We start from the raw sequence: 17,080 nt of genomic DNA, 5'->3' as shown, positions 1-17,080 counted from the left end.
ATGTTTTAGTGTTAGTTTTTTCCCCCCTCAAAACATATTCCGTAGCTAATTTGGATTCCCCCAGAAAAGCTGCAAAACACCCAAATATCTGTAGCCTGCTCAATCTATTGAATCATAATTGCTGAAGACTGAACTAGAGAATCTGAATTATCAAAAAAAATCTTGCCATCTGATTATTCAATATATTAAAACATGAAATACATGATAGGAATAAGGATTCCACATTATAGAAATAAGAAATCAGTAAGATACAAAGTCAATTTTTAAAATGATATAGTCTAGTATTTTATCTCATTTAAAACCATATGAAACATTATTATCGAACATAGTATATTTTTGTGTATTAGTTTTATTAAGTTTAAAGTATTTTAGTGCAGTAAGAGTAATGATCATATTTATATTTATTGAACCAGCAAGAACAAAGATAGTTGTGATTATTGTTCTCATTAATTGAGTCTGAATGATTAAACAATTAGACAAAGGGTGATGAAACTGGTCACTGGTTCAGCTAGAATTAAGGCAGAGACATGATATGAATCCTAATAAGAATTGCATACATATGTATGCTTAATCACAATATTATACAGTCCCTGTATCAGGTAGTTTTGGGACTAGACTTTTCTATTACATTGCATCAGGAAAGGCTTATAATATGAGGCAAGAGATTTTGCTTATGTAGATATTAGAATAGTTCATAGCTTATCCAAGTTAAAGAAATGTTGTGTCAACTAGATAATAGAAAATATATCCAGAAGGAAACTGGGCAAAGAACAGTTAAAATGGAAACAAGCAGAGACCCTACAGAGGAAAGTACTACAAATTGTGGAAATTCTTAGCGCTGATTCCCACGTATTTCCAACTTTCTTCCTTCTGGACAAATTGTACTAAACTGTCCCTTCTGAATTTAAGTGCTTCTCTGTAACTTATTTGCCCTTTCAAATAGAAATGGAAGGTATATGCGATCTGGTAAATACTTTTGGAGCCAGTGAGCAATTTGAGATGCTATTTCCTTTACTTCTTTGTTGGTGTAGAAGCATATTTCAAGATTAGTAACTGTAATGAGAGTCCCCTTAACTCCACCCAAAACATACTGATTATACGGAACATACGGAAATCAAAGCAATATTTTAAACATGATCAAATTTCAAAGTGTAAGAGAAATGTAATGATAGTGATAAAAGTAGAACATATTATGCTTTAGGGAAAAAAGTACTCATAGACAAATACTAATTTAATTATAATACTTCATTTTGACAATCAGAAAATAAAATATTATTGAAAGTATATTAAAATTAGTTTTATAATTGTATTTATTAATTGTTAATTTTCCATTTAAATGTTTTCTTTTGTGTTTTTTGTTTGTTTGTTTGTTTGTTTTGGTTTTTTTATTGGAGCACACTTGCCTAACAGTGCTATGGAGTAAGTTTTAACTGAAATATACTTATCATTATTTTTGAACTACTTAAGGTATTTGAGCACCCATTCCTGATGATAAACAGCATATGTTGATTCGTAGTAAAGATTAGCTTACACATTGATAATATTAAAAACATGACTTTTTTATGTTATAGATTGTCACAAGTGAAGAGAAAATGATGGGTTAATTAGCAGCATGTTAATGTAATATTTCATATAATAGTAAATGTAGTTTATGAATTGTAATGTTTATTGAATGATGTTTCCACTATAGTAAATAATAAACAATATAAACTATCAAGAAAACATAACTTGTTCTACCTTCTACAGTTATCTCTGTAAGTATGGAGATAAAGTTAAGTTATATCACAAATAGGCCAGTATGTGTATTATTCTACAGTTAATAAATTATGTTTCATGCAAAAGAGATATTTTGTTTTTATAAATTATTCTATTATGCAGCAACTTTTAAATAAAATTAGATGATTGGTGATTCACATAATAGCAGTTTCAAAACAGAGAATTAGAAACAAATATAGGAGAGACAAGATTTGAAGAAAAAAGAGAAAGGCTACCCTCAGTTTGAAGAAACATTTGAATCTAAAACTTATAAACATATCCTGAGACATAGGCAAGCTTGAGGAGCTATGCACCTATGAATATGCTAGTAAAATTTTGAATTCTAAGTATTAAATTCAAAGGAAAGAAAATATTTTAAGCTTCCTGACAGGTAAGTCACTTAGTAAAATATTCAAATGTATTAAATGTCTCATCTCTAACACCGGAAGCTAGAAGAATATACAAAAAGACTGCTCTACCCAGGAGTCATATGTTAAGACAATATTACCTTTTTACAGATATTTCACCTTCTAAGGGTGAAAAAAAAAATTGTAGATATTCAAGAATTCAAAATCTATATCGAGTATCGAGTTACAATTCACTTGCAAAAAATACTTCTCAGAGGACTTTAACATAAAATTAGTGAGATAAAAACACACCGATATAAAAGACAATGAAGGGTAGGTTAAGAGCAGTGATCAAACAACAATGCTGTAAAAGTTTTATATGAGTAATGTAAACTACTGAATTCAAAAGTTAAACACTGGATGAGGCTAGAAAAATCTATATTGCTTTGATGTTTGTTACAATGTTTAATATGTTAAGCCAAGGCTTATAAAAAATGTAGGAAGTGTTCCTTCACAAAATAAAGACATCTATGTATCAGAATTCTTTATGACTTTGACAAAGGTTTCAAATTTATGCCACGAATTTGAATTTATTTTTTCTTTCTTTTGGTCATGGGGATTAGGTGCTGAATGAGGGAGGATATGCTAATCTGAGAAATGAATAGCAAACTAGTCGTCCTGGAGAGATTTCTAAACGTGCAATTTTAGGAGAAGGAATTCTCTTTTTAAAATAGATTTTTCAGTAAAAGAAACATTCCGGGAAAAAAAAAAAAAAAACAGTACTAATAGGAAAAGTCATAACTACCCTCCATAACTAAACTGAGACCCCTTGCTTCTTTCTCTATTCTAGTTGACTTTTAAAATCATATCTATTGAGCAGCTGGACAAAAAACCTTTTTCTTTGTCCTCTTTTTACTTTTCTGCTTGGGTGTTTTATAAAAAGTAATTCACGTATAGATAGATTTTTTTTTCCTTCTTTAGAATTTGTTATGCTGGCTCTTAGGGTCTGGTTTATACTCATTCCCAGGCACTCTGAAGCACATAAAACATGCTTGTTTTTTTTTACTTCTTTTGAGATAGGTTAAGCCTGCCTATCTTTTCATTTTAACCTAGCTTCCAGTTTTCTTCTTTCTAAAATTTTATGTTTAAAAGTTTTTTCTCCTTTCCTTCAGAGTTAAAAAAAAAGGAGAAGTAAAAAAAGGGAAAGAAAGAAGGATGGAAGGAAGGAAGGAATGAAAGAAGGGAGGACAGAAGGAAGGAAAAAAACCCTTAACAGCATCTTAGAAACTAAATATTTTTCACTTCTAGAATTCTAGTATTTAATTTTAGTATTTTTTCACAATGGAACAAATGACCCAGTTACGTGGATAGCTACACTCAAAGATTAAGATTTGAGTTAAGGTAGGGTCTATACATTTTTATTTCAAGTTTCTTCTCAGTTCCCCATATGTGGTTAGTCACCAAAGCCTGTGAATATCAATTCCACTGTAACTTCGTGGAAAAAGAAGCATCATCTAACAACACGTTTAGCTTGTTCTTCCTATTTCTACTTTATTTCTAAAGAAAACTCTATATGTTCTATAATCATTCATCTGTCTTAAATATAGATATGCCTTTCTGAAATTCTGCTTCCATTTAAAATCTCCCATAAGCTTGGATGATTTATGCAATAGATTGTAAACTATTTAGTACCTCCATTCGAAGACTTTCATTAAATAGTTTTGTTTTTCCTGAGGATAGTGACTATTTATTATTTTTTAAATATTTATTGCATTTCTTTACATGATTGGAATGATATACATTCTCACAGATTTTTATAATTCAATTACGTTAGTAAAAACAAGTTGCCATTAACTTTTATCATGTTGTTTAATAAGTCAAAACAATTACAGAAATTCCCTTCTATACCATTTCCTCTGTCTATTAAATTACGAAGCCTATGCTTTGTTATTTTAATTCATCAAATGTTAAAAATAAAAGTTGCATGTAAGAGCAATTTTAAGTTTCCTCTTTTATTTGGAGACCTGATATGTTGACTAAATACATAGTTGATGAGCTTGACCCTACCCCACTTTTAAAAAGAATATAAAATAAATAAGTTTATATGTACCTTTCAACATTATCAAGCTATCTATTTATACATGCACCTATTTGATGTTGGTTATATTTTGGCTATCTAGAAAGATATACTCAAGTCCAAATTCCCAGTAACTCAGAATGTGTTCTTTAGTGAGGTGTACACAGAGTTAAAATGAAGTAATTAAGATAAGCCCTAATTCAACTCCACTGTTGTCCTTATTACAATCAGGGAAATGTGGACACTAAGGCAGATATACAAAGCGGGAGGACTACAGGAAGAAACACAGGGAGAACACCATATGAAGATGGAAGATTAGAGTGATCCATTTACAAGCCAGCAAACACAAACGATTGTAGGGAAACCACAAAAACTAGAAGAGAAGCCTGGAACAAATTCTCCCTCACAGTCCTCAGAAGAACCAAACTTTTGATTTCAGAATTCTACCCTACAGATCTATAAGACAATAACTTTCTGTTATACTGAGCAATGTAGATCATGGAACTTTGTTACATCAGCACGAGGGTATCTATCATCTATCTATCTATCTATCTATCTATCTATCTATCTATCTATCTATCTATCATCTATCTATCTATCTATCTATCTATCTATCTATCTATCTATCATCTCAGTTGTATTCTTTTATTACAAATATATCAGCACTATTTGGATCAAAGCTGCTTGAATCAACACCTGTTGTTACACCTTGTACATGTAAATTATCTCACAGAAACGTTCAGTTTGGGGCAAAGATTTCCCCTCTCCAGGTCGTTAAACAGTCCACAAAGCTGGCTAGATTGAGTTTCTAATTGTATACTCTTATTTAACCTGTTGGTATCAAAAATGTTATCCTATTGGGTTGCGTGGGTGCATATGGGTTTTCAACCTCAATCCAAGCTGTTTCAGGACTAGACTTCATTGTCTATTCTTTGTTTGAGGACTGAGATATCAGAATATTTTCCCTTACAACAAAATGATTTTATTTTGGGGACTTACATGGCATTCCTTTCCCTGAACCTTAATCAGAGCAATCTTTCTCTATAATAACACTTCTTAATCAAGATTCTGAAGCCTAAAGATTAGAGATCTCAGTTTATGTTCTCATAAATCTAATATTCAACTTATTCCACCTATGCCCTAGTGATGTCCTCTGTGTAATAAAAAGCCTATTAACATTTGGTAGATATCACACACACACACACACACACACACACACACACACACATTAATCTTATTCCTCTCACATTCCAGGGTGAGTGTCTATTCATAAGTCACTTACATAATTAAATTATCTATATGATGCGTACACATACTCATACACAAAACAAATACACTTACACACATGTGCACATTCATAAAACCAAATATACTGGGTTTTGGAAAAGGATAATATGGCAATTATTGAAATAATATGATGTAATTTGTTGATATTTGTGGAGATAATTATGAAGTCCAATAGTACAAATAATGTCAGTTCTTGTAGATGACATTTCTTCAAGTCGAGTCATTCTCTATAATGAACTTATAGGCAACATTCATTTTGCTCAGTTTGACAACTCTGGAGAACTATTTTAAGTTAACCCTGAAAGTATCAACTGAACAGAGCAATGTCGTTGTTGAAATATAAAACTAGGGTACAATGAATACACTTTGCTGAATAAATTTGTGATTGCTTGCCAAGATTGGTTTATCTCAGTCAATAGCAGTATATATGTCTGGCAATTTCTATCCACTTGATTTGTCACATATATTCCACTGGGATTCCTCAAATTTCTTTCTATAAAAATATTGTTTACTGAGCAAATAATAAAAAAAATAAGGAAGCCCAACTCTTCTGGAAAACTCAATGCATAATTTTGATAATTGTTACCTATCTTTCATGTTTTTATTTTTGTCCATTTGAACAGATGATGAAAGAGTATGCAACCAAAAATGTACGGGGAAAAAAGGATTACAGAGGCTTGTCACAGAGTTAAATACAGTGGTATCTGGGTTTCAAACATAATCCATTCTGGAAGACCATTCGAGTTCTGAAACGTTCAAAAACTGAGGCACGGTTTCCCCATAGAAAGTAATGCAAAATGGATTAATCTGTTCCAGACCTTTAAAATCAATCCCTAAAACTGAAATTTGTCATGAATTTTACTATCTAATAATACCATAGATCTATAAAATTTACAGCATTCGTAAACTGAAATGTTCATCAACGGACATGTTCGAAAACCAAGGTACCACTGTAATAACTTTACATCTACTATTTTTCTGAAATTTTTAATGTTATTTTTCAACTTTAGAAATCTTGTAACTAAAATTCTCATAATATAAGAGCATGACTTATTACCTAAACCACTGCCTTTCACATCAACTTCTGTCTCTAATTTTGCCTACACCCCTTCTGCCCACTATTTCTTCATCAATTTCTTTACAATTATTCTTTCTGTGGTATAGTTTTCTCAGATGAGAATGCTAAGGAGCCAATATGCTCTTTTACATATGACTGAGTTTTTGATCTATGTTCAAATTCTGTGCTTGTGGCAAATAGTTTGTTCTATATCAATTATAAATATATCAAAAAGCAGTACTGCAGGGCTATACAGAACACTCCGTGTCCTATCAAGAAGGTTAACATATTATTTATGAATACATAGTGTCAGGGAATATCATCTTGTGTTAAACAATTATGATCTCTTTCTATCCCTGCCTTTCAAACCTTCATAATAATTCTATGTTTAAGGAGCTTTGAACAATGTCATCATTATGTGTGCTTTCTCTGAGAAGATCTTTAAAGAAGATGGTATTCTAAAGGCATATATATATATATATAAATATATATATATATATATATATATATATATATATATATATATATATATAAATTTTTTGCTGCTTTCCCTATGGGAATAATTATCCTGAAGTTTTGGACTACTGTTTTCTGGTTTGCTTAACTGGTATACTGATGTAACGCCATTATTTGATATCACAAAACCCCCTGGTGTTAGTAGTTTTTGATCTATAGCAACGATCATAAATGTCTATTTGACTACTTTAAGTTGAAGTTATTGCATTATTTCCCTTCAAAAAAAAGGGACAAAATTATATCAACAAGGTATACATCCATTTAGAATGCTAACAGCTCAAGTCAATGAAATAAATGCAGCTCTGAATCAAGCCATGCACATCCTTAGCTAGGAAATTGGGGTCTCTGGCAGACGCCCCCAAATTTTGAAAAGGTTTTTCAGTGTGACAACTTTTAGACTTAAAATACTCTACAATTCAGGTTAAAAACTTCCATGGAAGAAGGCATCAGTTGCCCTAAAGTCTATGTTTTAAGGTGTGCAGTCACAATCTCATGTATTCTAACATGGAACATCTGCAATGCACCCAACTTGAAGTTGGGGAGTGCCATCCCAAGAGTTTGTGTTCATTAATTCATTATTCACCATCCACACAAAAATACTGGGTAAAAGCTCAATTCTTAAATCTTGATTCACACATGGCTGCACACTGGAAGTAACTTCATACCAATCCGCTGATCAATGAAATCTGGCAGTAGTATAAAAACAAATTTTAAACACAGCAATGTTTCCAAGAGCTCCTGAAATATCTGATGGGGAAGTGAGTTGGCAGACACAGGAGATGATGCAGATTGTGCAAAAAAACTGCTCTGGACAGGTGAATGTCTTTACTTTGGTCTGCCACAAAGTCCCACATAAATCATTGAAGACATTCTATAGGATTTCTCTTAAGTCGTTACAAAGAAAATGTACTTTCTTTTCATGCTGGCTAGCTTAAGCCAAAATGAAGTAACAACATTTCACAGTCCTTGGATGCTTCACTGGTACTGATGGGTATAAGAAATCAACACAACAAATTTTATCATAGCCGTCAACGCTGCTTCATTCTCTACCCCATATCTGTCCTTCATATGTCTTTAACTATGACTGGACTATACAATTGAAAACCTAAATACTTTTATTGGTCTCTCATATTCAAAAAAGAAAAAAAAAAGGAAAAATGTCATATTGATAAAAGTCCTCCAAGTCCTCTTTCTTGACCTACAAATCACCATTTTCAGAGCAATGGAGAAATGAACATAATAGAAGTGTACTGATGATATGCTTATATCACATAATCTCTACCTCGGAGGTTGCATTAAGAAAACTCATAGAACTCCTCCATGATTGCCATGTCATTTCCACAACTAAAATTTTATTTCAGTCCTCTGTACTTCCTGCCATTACTAACTTCCTGTACTTCCTGCCATTCCTTTGGTCAGCTGTTGTTTGAGTTGTTTATGCTCTTAAGTAGTAATATTAGGTCAGTTTCCATTGGACGAACATCTAGTGAACATTTACTCTTTGGAATTTGTTCCATTAAATGACCTTGTGATTTGCAGATTCTTTCTTTCTATCATCTATCTATCTATCTATCTATCTATCTATCTATCTATCTATCTATCTATCTATCTATCTATCATCTATCACATAACTATATCAAAAACTGAGGACATTTAACTATGGACTATGGATGTAAACTAAATTCAATTGTGATAGACAAAATATCTGATATTATAGAGTACAAATACAACAGACAATTAAGCAAATAGTTAAATATTAGTATTACAATTATATTTTTGTGAAAATAAATTTTATAGAAATTAACTAAGAACTTGAAAAAAGAAAGGAAAAGAGATAAGTTTAACATAATTTGTTAATACAGGCCTTTCTGAAGAGGTGACTCAACACCTATTCTAGCAGCAAACTAAAAAAATGTATTTTTCTGGTTTATAGTTCATTTTTATTTTGTGATATCACCTTTGGAAATGAAAACTTTGCAGTGTTTGTGTGAGTTACATGTTATTTTAAAATGTATCTTTCTGAAACCTATATAAGTTTCATATTCGATGATACACTATCAAGTTAACAGATTTCAATCTAATTAAAATTCAAGAAAAATTTCAAAATGTGAGTGATTTCTTTCTACTTAAAATGTTTAGATAGATACAATTACCAGAGCAGAAGAATCTTGATTCAGAAATTATACATATATATATATATATATATATATATATATATATATATACACATTTTTTTTCACATAGCTAAAGAAATCCCACTGTTCTTGTCATAATCTCTAGAGAAAAATTTAATCAATATACATAAACATGTCAAACACCAATACCCTAAAATACATTACTTGACAAATATATCTGTTTCAATTATTTTTTCCTAATGTTTGTTATGTTCTTTCTATAACAAAGTAGGCATTTATTTTCTCAAGATATACTATGGCTATACATCTCATAGTGTATCCCTACTCATTTTCAATATATAAACTCAATTTGCATGGAAACATAAATGACAAGTTCTTGAAAAAGCTAAAGACCAGAGTTTAACACTAATGTGATCAAAACTGTATTTTTTAGGCATTGTGACTAAACTATAATTATATCATTAAAACAGTAGAAAGAAATAGACATGGTAACATTTTATATTATCAAATGCTGTATTCATTTGGCAGTACTCATTATGTGTGACTTCAAATTTTCCATTTTTTATCATTCTCATTTGTCTTGATGTTCTTTTAAAGACATGCTAGAGTGTTGAAAATTCAAAGGATTTTGAATACCAGCAAAATAGTTTTATTTTCTAATGAATAGATTCTGGAGATGGATAGTGCTGATAGTTGCACAACAATGTGAATACTTAATGATGCTGAATAGTACACTTAAAAATAGTTAAAATAGTAAATTTTGTTAAGGATGTTTTAGTACAACAAAAATGGCAACATTTTACTTACTATGAGAATGCACCAAGTAGTTTAATATGTAGAATGTGATCTCTCATATCAGATTAACCAGGCTCAAATCCTTGATCCACAATCAACTAGTTTAGCAAATTTAGCCAAGTTACTTAATCTGTGTGACTCCATTTTTCTCCCACTCTGAAGTGAGATTGATATTAATATCTAACTCAAATGATAGTTGTTAAAATTAGGTGACATATAAAAGTTTTTATTTTGTAATAAGGACCACATATGAAATAATTCAGAATTCTAAACTTGCAACTCTAATTCCTACAATGCAGGATTATTTAATAAACTATATTATATTATAATATGCTCTATAATTTGTATTTCTGTTTTCCAGGCAGAATAAGGAACGACTGTAACTTGTCAATGATGTTCTAAGGATTACCTTCTCCTCATACAGACTCATTACACAGTCACCGAATTAGAGACTGTGCAGGATTATAGAAAGTCCCTGGGTAAATGCGAGCTTGTGTCAAAAACCTACAGAAATACACTGATATGAAACATTCAATATTGTCATTACCCTATGTACTAGATTATTAACCAAAAAGATCACGTATACCAAGCAACAATGTAAGTCCCACATTACATTAAAGAGCATCCAGGTATACTTTTGGTCTATGATCTGCTCATAAACATCTACAAGACCACTGTGTTTCATTTATCTTTACTAGTGAACAACTTTAGAATCTCACTAGAAGAATGTCATCAAAATTATATGCTCTGCAATATCATTCTACCAATTTCAACATCTGTCTTCTGAAGAATGGCCTGAAAAAAAGCACATACTAAAAAGCTTTTTGTACCCTATTGTATTTTGTTTATGATCTCTCTTTTGCTGATATCTAGTGATCTCCCCCCTACCTAAAAGAGAAGAAATCTCAAAAGAATTTAAGAATATATTATAGAATATTTATAATTTTATTAAAAATAAAACCTGCTATATTAGCTAATAAAATTGAGAACATCGAGGATTAGGATGACTCAACCAAAATCCAGTGTCTCACTTTGTCTTTTCATTAACATGTTTAGCTAAGTTGGAGAAAAATATACTATTTCTAATAAGCAACACTTCCAATAATTTCAAAACACTTGCTTTATATAAGTATGCATAATGTACAACTTAATAAGGAGAATTGTTAGAAAGCTTCATGGCTAGAATTCTAATCATCTTAAAGTATGTCATTCTTAAAACAAATGTGGAAACATGACTTAATCATTGCTATACTTACACATAAAGTATGTAGATAATTTAGCAAATAATTTGAATAAGTCAGATTAATACCATTTTTGGAATCAGGTTTTATAAATACACAAATATTAGAAACATGTTGACAGATACAAATAATAACTAACTCAACATTAACTAAGAAAACTAAACATTAATACGCAGAGTAAATAACAGATTAGGAGAAAAGAATCAGTAGAATATATTTGTTCTTAATTGTACATCACTTTTAAAGGAATAAACATATTCATAGAAACTGCATATAGTTTATAATCATATATTTATAGAAATTAGTAAAAGGAGGTTATAAAGGAAATATGGAAAGAATAAAAGTTTTTAAAAGTCCAATTCATTTACTGATAGACAAACTTTATAACTAGTAAATAAAACAAAACAAAAATATTGGGTAGAATGAAGCTTTCTGCAATTCCAATTCCATACCCAAACCAAAATACCATAACAGTATTTGTTCACATAGAAATAAAATGTTTATAGATCTATTTCTAATCGTCTAATTTTCATGAAAAAAATACATATTACATATATATGTAAAATTTCTGAAAAAATATATTTTATATATATATATATATATATATATATATATATATATATATATAATTTATGTGAGAGTTTGGGGTCAGTTTTTATTATTTGCATATTTACAAACAAAAGGGATGCTATTTCACAGCACATCTTTTATTTAGAGCATTTTTTTTTTTTTATAAGAAGCCAGTATATCAAGCAGTTAGAGAACGGATTTCATGGGTCGGTCATGGTGAAATCAACAAATTTCACAGTTTGGCTAGAATTAATGAAAACAGCTGCAAAAATACAAATAATGTCAAAGGCCTTTTAGAAGTTTTTAATGAACAAAATGAATAAAAATATAAATGTATCTAAATGTGAACTTGACATTTCTTTTTTGTTTCACAAGGTCATAGAAAACTGTAGCAAGTATGTCTGAATCAATTATTTGGCCTCACACTAAATTTTTAAAGTACTATTTTCATGATAATAGATTATTGTTGAACATCTCATATATTTTTATTTCTAAAAATTGCTAAGTATTTTTTTGCTTTCTATTTTGTGTCAACACAATTGAATCTAAGCTTTTATTTTTTTTTTTTGGCATTATGCTTCTATTCTATTCTTAAAAAACAAGATAAACAAAATACAGAAATTAAAAACAATTAAATGCTTCTTAATATTATATTTATTGTTATACAATAAAACTACGGTCATGATTTTATAAATATCAGAATGAAAATGTAAATTATTTGTTCAACTAAATAACAATAGAGCCAATTAAATGGTACAGCTTATTCAAATTCAGTAATAAAAAAGGAATGCAGTACTGGGTACTAATACATGCTATGACAGAAGATAAATCTTGAAAATATTGTGCTTAGTGAAAGAAGCAAGTGAAAACCAAAAAAAGACTGCCTATTTTATGATTCCATTCCGAATTGCCTAGAACAGGTAAATCTATAGAGATAAAAATCTATACTGATAACTAACACTTATAGACTATGTTGAACATAACATATTGAACACATTAGGGTAAGAGAGTTAAGTTGTATGTAGGGATTTTTGTAAGGAATTTGGACATTTAAAAGACTATTAATTGTTTTTCTATCCAATCATTATGAAACCAAACTCAATAATGTCTGTTCATAGCTTCTGTAATCATACATATAAAGTCGAGGGAATTTCTTCTTCAGGATTTAGACAAAATTTTTATTGTCAAAGACACACATTTAGCCTGTAGCTTATAATAGAGCCTCCAGGCAAAACTTCAAGTGAAGAAGAATTTAATTGTTGAATGATACAAGTAAATAATAACAATTAATTTGTTATAGTAACCAATACTATCAAAATAGAAAACAAGAAAAAATCTCTATTGGGTATAATAAAGCATATTTCCTAAGGACTTAAAAAATTGGAGTATAATAAAAATATTTCATAAGGACTCAACTTTTTTCCTAAGATTACAATATATGATGAAAAACATTCACAAAGATAAATTAGCAAGCTATTTTTATTTAATTTATATTAGAAATAAGTCCATTAAGATTAATAAATTTTGTCAATATTTTAACACATTCTACTTCTTTTCATATTCAGATATTATAAATCAAGGGCAATAAAATTTGTATCCTCCAAATATCTCATACTTTACTATGGATGTTCAAGTCTTATTTGTCACTATCTATTTCATATTATAAGAAAAGTGGCATTTGGTTTTAAGTAAAAATCACTCTTACTTTCACTGAAAAAGCAAACAAAACAAAACAAAAAAACGCATCCTATTGCCTTGGATACACAGAATATTTATCTGTTGTGATTGCTTGTAAGTGTCCTCAGCCACCCATTCTAATTACAACACATCTGAAGTTGCTGACTTCTCTCTCCCAAAGACAACTAGCATGTATGTATGTAATTGAGGCTTGACGGCATGTAATTGTATGTATATTTTGCATGTAAACATATAAGATTAACAGAGTCATTAGGACACATCAATTGATTCATAACTTGCACAATTTATTTCTACTTGTTCAAAATAGCAAAATTAAATATAATCATTAATAGAACAAAAAATACAATTTCTTTGGAACATATTAAAGTCAGAAGCAAAAACTCATTTACTAAAACTATATATAATATATAGAAATCAAATATTCAAAAATTATCAATCAAATCAATATATTATTAAAATTTTTAAATTTAACTAATATCCTAAAAATATGGAAAATATTACTACTCATTCCCTCAAAAAAACACTAATTAAACAATGCTATTTTTACAAGAGATGCAAAATCAAGTAAAAAATTTGCATTTTAGCAAATGACTTCAAAAAGTACCTAAATATAATTTTTAAAAATCTAAAAATATGACCCTCATACAAAATAGAAAGGATCCATGTCAAAATTTATTTAACCCTTTAATTAGCTTCTGAACAAGTAGTAGTTTAAGCCTGGTTCATAGGAGAATTAGAGGAATTGGTATTTATATATTCAGTATGTAAAAATAATGCTGAAATTAATCTGCTTACATATATGAATGATTAATATCCTTCCGGGAAATAATGCTACTATTTGTTATCATTTCTGTCACACAAAAATACACAAAGTAACAGTTGGGCTATAATTAAATAATAAATCACAAAGCTAAACACAGGTAAAATATTCCTAGAGGCTTAAATGCTCCTTGGTAGAACTTATTAAATGAGGGCTCATGATACTTAAAGGATGTGTGTATTCAATTTGATTTCTAAGTTTGAATAATATTCTTATAAATTATGGAAGAAAAATATATCTAGTCTAATCAAATAAGAGATGCTATGCAGAATTAAGTTTTTATACCATTTCTGGATTGGGTATTTCTTGACATACATATTCCATGATTCTTCTCATCTAAGATAAGCAATTTTGGAAGATACTAGAGAAATGATCATTGTAAGAAAGCCATTGTAAATTTATTTGGAATAGCCCAAATTTAGATCAATAATGGAGAGTCTTATATTCAGTTTTCTATCGTTTGTTTATAAAAGTTATGTGTCTATAAAAATTACCCTCCCTCAAAAAACAACTTATAAACTAGAATATATATGGAAAAAATGATTACAGACTTGAACAACAGGCAGAGCAGAACTGTTATCTATGAAAGAAATTAAATTAAATAAGCCCTGTGATTAACCTATCTTACTACCTGAAAGCGATTTCCAGACCATAGTAGAAAGACAAGAAACCTACTGTGTTTCCCCGAAAATAAGATGTGGCCAGACCATCAGCTCTAGTGAGTCTTTTGGAGCAAAAATTAATAAGACCCGGTACTATTATATTATATTATATCATATTGTAAAGACCAGGTCTTATATTACAGTAAACTAAGACCGGGTCTTACATTAAGTTTTGCTCCAAAAGACGCATTAGAGCTGATGGTCCAGCTACATCTTATTTTCGGGGAAACACTGTAACAATCATCAATGATCTCACTGATTTGAGAAGACAGTTATTGCATTTGGAGGAGGCTATTATGGCTCGTATTTGTGTGGCAGAATATCAGAGAAGAGAGAGATGCAAACAAGAGGGCTAGAGATCACTTGTTGGGTCTTCTTGACTCTGGCTGGATTAATCTGTGTATATGTAGAGAAGAACTCTATGAGGATGATAAAAGAGCTGCTTGTAAAGAGCTGACCACATAATTTCTAGAGTGTCTAGCTGGCTGGAAATAGTTCATGTTCAACCAGTCAAAGCTTGGATAACTTGTTAAGTACAAAACCTTGGGTAGAGTATCCAAAAGAGTAAATTTTAATAAGAAGACTAAACAAGATCTAGAATAAATATTGCCGTGGATTCACACTAACAAAGATTAGAAGCAAGTCATGAAAAGATTAAATCTATCCTAAATAACTTATCTTCATGTAGAACAAAATCAAACATTCTTAGAAATATACAAAATCCAGCCCTCAGCAATGTAAAGTTCACTTCATCATTATTTAAATATTCTGCTCTTCAAAAAACACTGGTAGAAAATAACGGGAAGGTGAGAGGTTTAGAAAATAGTTGGTAACCACAAGATGGCCACGGGGTTTTGAAAATTAATTTGGGGAACGTACAGAGGGATAGTGGATGGGGGGAGGGGGGTCCACACAGTGTGAGGGATATAAATGATAAACGTCTAAGTTTTGCTTTGTCTTGTGCACCTGAAACTAATTAAAAAAAAGAAAAGAAAAGGACAAACCAGACTTTGGGACAAAATATTTGCAAAAAATATATTTGATAATGAACTTATATTAATAGTATATAGGAAACACTTACATTTTATAAGAGGGAGGAACACAATCAAATTTTAAATAAATGGGCAAAATATTTGAGAAGACTCTTCAAAAATAATACTCGTATATATGGATGACAATCAAGTACAAAAAAATATATTAAACACATTATTATTTGAGGAAATTCAACTAAGCCATAGGGAGATACAACTACATATGCTACAAAATGGCTAAAATATTAACGTGTGTAAGTAAGACTTAGGGATGAGATCATGAAAACGGAATTTTAACGGCACAGAGCTACATCTGGCCCATGGTTCATGAGACATTGTTAGTGAGAATGCTTTATGAAAATATGACATGAAACTGGTAAAGATCTGCTTTATTTCTAAATACAATATGACAGTTTGGCAAACTTTTTAGATTTTCAAGGCATAATTAAACAAAACCCTTCTTTTAGCAAAATCAAAACGTACTCTATTCTGGTCACTGATATACCTCAAGCAAAGCATGTGTAAATAATAGAAAATGAAAAAACTGCTACAATTTTATCTGATGTCATTATGTAACTTGTGAAGACACAATAATCAATAGCTAGCTTACTGAAAATACTTCATGAGTTATTTAATTGGTAAAACACGAATAAATAATACAAATAGGAAGTTAGAGAAAAAATAACAAGAAATGACTAGATCTACATGAGCAGTACCTTATTTATGAGTAAATGGAAGGCCTGAAAGTTTAGAATGCTATATCATGTTCCCATGCAACAAATAATATGGGAAAATTTCAGTTTGGCTCAAGTTAAAAATATGAAATGGCCACCAAATAAAAATTTTGAGACAATTGCTTTGGGTGAGATATGATAATAGCATGGTAAAGTTTATCTGGAAGAGGAAATGTGGGTGCTCTCACGACATAATGCCATAGCATGCCAAGAAAGTGAATGACACAGAAGATAGTCAGAGTTGATACTGAAATGTTGGCCAGAGTAGGAGACATTAAATGATATTGGGATGAAATTTGCAGCAAAACAGAGGACAGCCAGAAGTGTACAGTGCCACAGAAGCCAAATTAGGAGT

The sequence above is a fragment of the Rhinolophus sinicus genome, chromosome 3, assembly GCF_057876585.1.
Source record: "Rhinolophus sinicus isolate RSI-liver-muscle chromosome 3, RSI-T2T, whole genome shotgun sequence".
Taxonomy (NCBI): domain Eukaryota; kingdom Metazoa; phylum Chordata; class Mammalia; order Chiroptera; family Rhinolophidae; genus Rhinolophus; species Rhinolophus sinicus.
Note: the sequence above shows the minus strand (reverse complement) of the source record.